This window comes from Sciurus carolinensis, unplaced genomic scaffold, assembly GCF_902686445.1.
Source record: "Sciurus carolinensis unplaced genomic scaffold, mSciCar1.2, whole genome shotgun sequence".
Taxonomy (NCBI): Eukaryota; Metazoa; Chordata; class Mammalia; order Rodentia; family Sciuridae; genus Sciurus; species Sciurus carolinensis.
In genome coordinates, this window is record NW_025920280.1 from 138,677 (window position 1) to 144,699 (window position 6,023).

The 6,023-nt window shown below is 40.3% G+C and overlaps 1 pseudogene; it reads left to right on the plus strand.

Moving 5' to 3' along the window:
- The first annotated feature begins 3,761 nt into the window (after positions 1-3,761).
- On the plus strand, positions 3,762-4,946 carry LOC124975447 (guanine nucleotide-binding protein G(I)/G(S)/G(T) subunit beta-1-like; annotated as a pseudogene).
- Positions 4,947-6,023: the final 1,077 nt, after the last annotated feature.

Sequence of the window (6,023 nt, forward strand, 5' to 3'; positions counted from 1 at the left end):
TATGATTTCTGTAGGGAAAAGGCTTGTGACCAGTACTAATCTTGAGTACAGTTTTTTCTGTCACCAAGTAAATTAATGTCTGCTCTGAAATGTCATTTATCTACATACACTTCCTTGGGGGGAAAAAAACAGAAATGTCAGTCCTAGCAGATGATGCATTTAAATCGGTAGCAAGTAATGACTACAACTCAGATGATTAAGAATTTTGTAACAGAAAGCTCTGCTGTTTTAATTTTTTATATACAATTATGATAATTAGCACATTGTAGGACTAGAAATCTTTGCTTGTAAAGTTTATTTTACTGTTTCTTATCACTGTTTATTGTATCACCATTGGTTTCATAATGTAAATACTATACATTGAAAAAATTAAATATCAGTTTTTTATTACTACAGTTGATGTTAATAGTGGGGCTTTCAGGTGTTTAGGAATTTCTTTGGTTAACCTTCATTGCAAAAGTACTAGATGGTGTATAACTCTAGAGTTGAATTTTAAGGGATTTCCTAATATGTATACTATCTTTTTATCTGAAATAATAAATAAACTATGATCTTGAAAGTGACCGAAAAAAATAAATAATATATTCCATCAGGCTTATAGTGAATGTAGATGTTTAATAAGGACATTATTAGACACACAGTTATCTGAGTCACGAGAGAGCTAAACAGTGAAATGTACTAATAGTGTGCCACAGCACTTAATTAAAATGGTTAATTTATTACTCTGGTATTTTTTATTTAAAAATGTGCAGAACAAAGCAGCACAGTATCCACTCTCTTAAATTGACACAACACACAAATTATACATTCTGCATCTATGGCAATATGCAAATAAGGCATCAGCATATCTGCAGATTCATCATCAAAAGTATTTATTCGTTGCTTATTTTTCACAGGCCCACCAAAAGAAAATGATTTTTGACAATTACAGTTCCTTCACTTTTGGAGTTTATGGTATAAAAGGGAGAATGCTGAAATCTCTCTTCCAGGTAGGCAGAGAGAGGAAAGAGAAGGAGAGGGGGAGAGAGGATATTTTAAAGGCAGACTAGCATTTTTGTACCAAAAGTTAATTCATAGAAATATTAACTTACTTACCTGTGTGACCAGATATAAAATCACTTAGATGACACAGCCTCTTCAGAATCTTAAACATGGGCGAAGAGACTCCAATTAAATTTAGTTGTCTGTGATGACTAATTTTAATTTTTAAAGTGCAATTTTTTTTCTAGAGTTAACAGGACTGACATGAGGGGCCAGGGGCAAAGTTCACCCAACATTTGGCACTTTATTTATCCCCAGGGCTTTCCTGGTTCCACTGTTTGCAGTAAGCTCTGAAATCCATGGTTCTCTGCTGGGTTCCTCTGAATTGTGACTCTTTACACTCTGCAGGTGAGTATCTGTAATCAAGCTGCATTAGAATCACCTGGAACTCTTGTTAAAATGCCAATTCCCAGGCCAAAGGCCAGCCTGCACATCATGCTGAAGGACCTGGAAGTCTGCATTTTATCATGGACCTTAGGTCATCATTCTCTGTCCCCAGTTACTTTGACTGCTGATTGCACCTGCTGAGCAAGCTTCCTGTCCTCTTCCTCCTCATTACTTTTGCTGCTGCTTCTTTAGTTCTGTCTCTATCCTGGCTACGCACATGGCCTCCTAGTTGTTCTCCTAGTTATCCTCTTTACTGTATTCAAAACCAACTGGAGCAAATTCAAATCTTACAGTCTTGAATCTAGCACAAAGTCCAGCAGTAGCTCCTGGGATAACTTGATCTCTTTGCTAAGATAGATAAGGCCCTTGCCAGCCTTCGTCTCCTGCTCCATCCACTCACCTGTCCTTGGGCTCACACAGCCATGCTGAAGGCTTTTGCTGTTCTCTGAACTCTTTGCTGGGCCAAAGCTCCAGGCCTTTGCTCCTGTGGGAGCCTCTGGCTAGAAGGACCATCTCTCATCCACTTTCTGGTTGTCTGACAAACACCCACTCCTCTTTAACACAGCAGCTCAAGAATGACGTCTTCTATGCTGACTTTCCTAGTCTAGTTCCTTCCTTTGTTCTCACTTCTCTTCCGATCTGTATTTTGTTCCATGTGCCACAATATTTGTGAACAGGTTCATTTCTCCCTTCAAGTTCCAATTCATGTCCTATTTCTCTTGGCATCTCAAAGAACATATTCATGCTTTCCCAAATAAGTGGATGAACTCATGAACTGAGTAACAGAGATCCAAGTAAATTTGCAGATCAGGAGTTGGGTGCATCGCCCTTCTTTTGGTGTTGTAGATCTCATCAGAATTTTGTCTGAAGGTCACAGACAAAATGAAACAGCTTGGAGCTTTCCATATGCAAACTGACTCAACCCAGCTTTACTGATACATGCTAGAACTAGATGAAGTCCATAAAATATTCTTTCATGATATGGATATAATAGAAGGAGAATGAAATAAATGAAACCAGTGTCTTTGTTATATAAACCTCTGAGTGAATTATGATAAATGAGCAATCTATATAGCAAATCTCACTGATCTTTCTTGAGAGTTATTTTACTTAGTTGATTTAATTTGCTGAAAACTGAGTACTACTTATTTGCTAAAAATTCCTTCTCTTATCTAAACTTAATTTATTTTAATTAATTTCCCATCATTCCTTCTCTTTAACAGTGTACAGTGTGATTTGGGTATTTCACAGTTTTCTTATAAGGTTACAGTTCAGAGACCAAACATAAGAAGTCAAAGACTTGCAATTGTACCATCTGAAGCAATTTTAAGAATCAATGCTTGCCCTTACATGTTACTAATGGAAATGTAAAATGGAACAGTTAATTTGGAAAAACAGATTGGCTGCTTCTTAAAAAGTTAAATGGAAATATAAAGTAAGAGTAGTTAATTCCACTCCTAGGAATCTACTCAAGAGAATTGAACGTTTGCCCACTAAAAGACTTGTACATGAATGTTCATAGCAGCATTATTCATGATAGCCAAAGGGGGAAAACAACCTAAATGCCTATCAAATGATGAATGAACAAAGCACAATGGAGTATATCCATGCAATGAAATACTATTCAACAATAAAAGGAAGCAAAGTAGTGATACATGCTGGAACATAGATGAACCTCAAAATCATGTTAAAGGAAAAAAGTCACTTAAAGAGAATGGATTCTTTTCAAAACGAGTGCATATTGTTGTATTCAATTTATATGGAATATCCAGAAAAGACAAATTTATAGACATAGAAAGCAAATCAGTTGTTGTCCTGGAGTGGAAAGGGGTCATAGGGTGGACAGAAGGAATTGATTGCAAACAGACTTGAGGAAATTCTGAGGGTGCTAGAAATGTTCTGAAACTAGGTCATGGTGATATTTACCAAGTTCTACAAATTTGCAAATAATCATTGAATTGATAGACCACAGTGTTTATTCACTTATGATGCCTAAACACTGTGGTATGGAAATTATGCCTCAATGAAATTGTAAGAAATGGTTGAGGTTGACACTTGGTTACCATCATATTTTTATTTCAGTGATACTGTAGTTTCATAAACCTTTCCCAGGAAATGTTAAAAAAAAAGTCTTTAGGGATGGCAGCAGCGGTGGGTGCAGGTGACAAGGGCAGCGGGCCAGGACAGGAGCACAGCAGTGAACCCAACCAGCCTGGCTGGCTCTGCCCATGGACCAAGAGCACAATGACCAGGCAGTGGCATGGGTGCATCAGGCCCAGTGAGGGCAAGATTGTGGATACTTTGAAGTGGCATTGGAGCACTAAGACCTGAAGATGAGTGAACTGGACCAGTTGTGGCAGGAGGTGGAACAACTTAAAAACCAAATTAGAGATGCTTGAAAAGCATGTGCAGATGCAACTCGCTCCCAGATCACAAACATTGACCCAGGGGGAAGAATTCAGATGCACACCAGGAGAACACTGAGGGGGCGCCTGGCCAAGATCTATGTGATGCATTGGGGCACAGATTCCAGGCTTCTCATCAGCACCTCACAGGATGGAAAGCTCATCATCTGGGATAGCTACACCACAAACAATGTTCATGCCATCCCTCAGCGCTCCTCCTGGGTCATGACCTGTGCTTACGCCCCTTCTGGAAACACGTGGCCTGTGGTGGCCTGTGGTGGCCTGTACAACATTTGCCCCATTTACAACCTGAAAACTCACGAAGGGAATGTGTGTGTGAGATGTGAGCTGGTGGGACATACAGGTTACTTGTCCTGCTGCCTATTCTTGAATTACAATCAGATCGTTACCAACTCTGGAGACACCACATGTGCTCTTTGGGACATCGAGACCTGCCAGCAGATGACACACTGGAGATGTCATGAGCCTGACACCAGACTGTTCATCTCTGGTGCTTGTGATGCCTTGGCCAAGCTCTGGGATGTCCAGGAGGGGATGGATGTGCAGACAGACCTTCACAGGCCACGAGTCAGACATCAATGCCATTTGCTTCTTTCCAAATAGCAATGCATTTGCCCCTGGCTGGGAAGATGCCACCTGCAGGCTGTTTGACCTCCATGCAGACCAGGAGCTCATGACCTACTCCCATGACATCATTTGCAGGATCACCTCTGTGTCCTTCTCCAAGAGCAGTTGCCTGCTGCTCACTGGGTACGATGACTTAAACTGCAATGTCTGGGATGCACTCAAAGCAGACAGGGAAGGTGTCTTGGCTGGACATGACAACTGCATCAGCTGCCTGGTGGTGACTGATGATGGCATGGCCGTGGCAACAGGGTCCTGGGACAGCTTCCTCAAGATCTGGAACTAACACCACAAGTGGACACCATGGAGACTGGAAGACCATTCCGACCTTGAAGCGCTGCAGTGATAGCATATCCTATCCAACCGCACTAATGTGGACACCCACACTCCCCTCAGAACTTCAAAGGGCAAGATCTTTTTCCTTCACCTGTTGCTGAAACCAAGAGCACAATTCCCATTAAGAGAAGTTCTCTGTGCTGTAAACTAAAACAAATTGTGCATTCCTTCTGGGGTCATTGTCTTTGTTTTCTTTTTTGTCTTGGATGAGTTTTAAAAGGAAATACTACCATAAACATGTTAACCAGAAGGTAAAAAAAAAAGTCCTTAATCACAGAATCTAGATTTTTAAGTTGGTTTCTTTCCTTCTCCTCAAACCCTGAGGCCCTCCAACTTTATTCCAGTGGAGGCATATTCGGAATGTAAAATAAATTTCCTTCCCCTTCAAACTAATTAAGTAAGCTCTGATGACATCAGCTATATTTGCAGCACTTGATTAAGACCATGATATAATTAAATTCTTGAATGATTAGAAATGCAAATTGTCAGGCCTCCTTTAGCAACAGGCATTGCTGCCTGGCTCCAGAATTATAAGTCAAGGAAATGACCAGACTCATCTTGAGTTTATCCTGAGTTTAGTGAGAAAATAATATCTATGAATGGCTAAAACTTACATATTTACATGGGCCAAAATTTCCCTAGTAGAAGTAGTACCTTTCTAAGAGTGAGTTCATTGAGAATTTTTATGACAGGGTAGGATGACCCCTGAGCTTTAGGGCTGCACACAGCAGAGTTCAGATTCTGCTTCTTTCACTTACCAGTCATATGATTGTTGGCTAATTTAATTTTATTTCTCCCAGCCTGCATATCTATAATATGGGGTTTGATTCTCTATCTCAAAGGATTTAGGGGCTGATTAAATGAGAACCCTTATGTGTCATTGGGTCTTACATTCAGAAGGTGTTTAATAAATGGAGTCCACTCAACACATACTAACTGTCTACTGTGAGAAGTAGAAAGTCCAATGAACCTTTCGCAGAATACAGTGTTTAGCCTTTTAGGTAAGACTGAGATGTAAGAAAAGCAGTTGGAGGGGAGAACAGAATGGAGAAGTAAAAGCAGATAACACCAGAGTGTGAGAAATTCATGGCCCCTTGATAAACAGGAGGTGAGGGGGAAGGACTGACCTGACCAGCAGAGAAAAACTACAAGACACACTCAACCCAAGAAGTACTTCTGGCCACAAGAGAGCAAAGAGAGATGGGCACA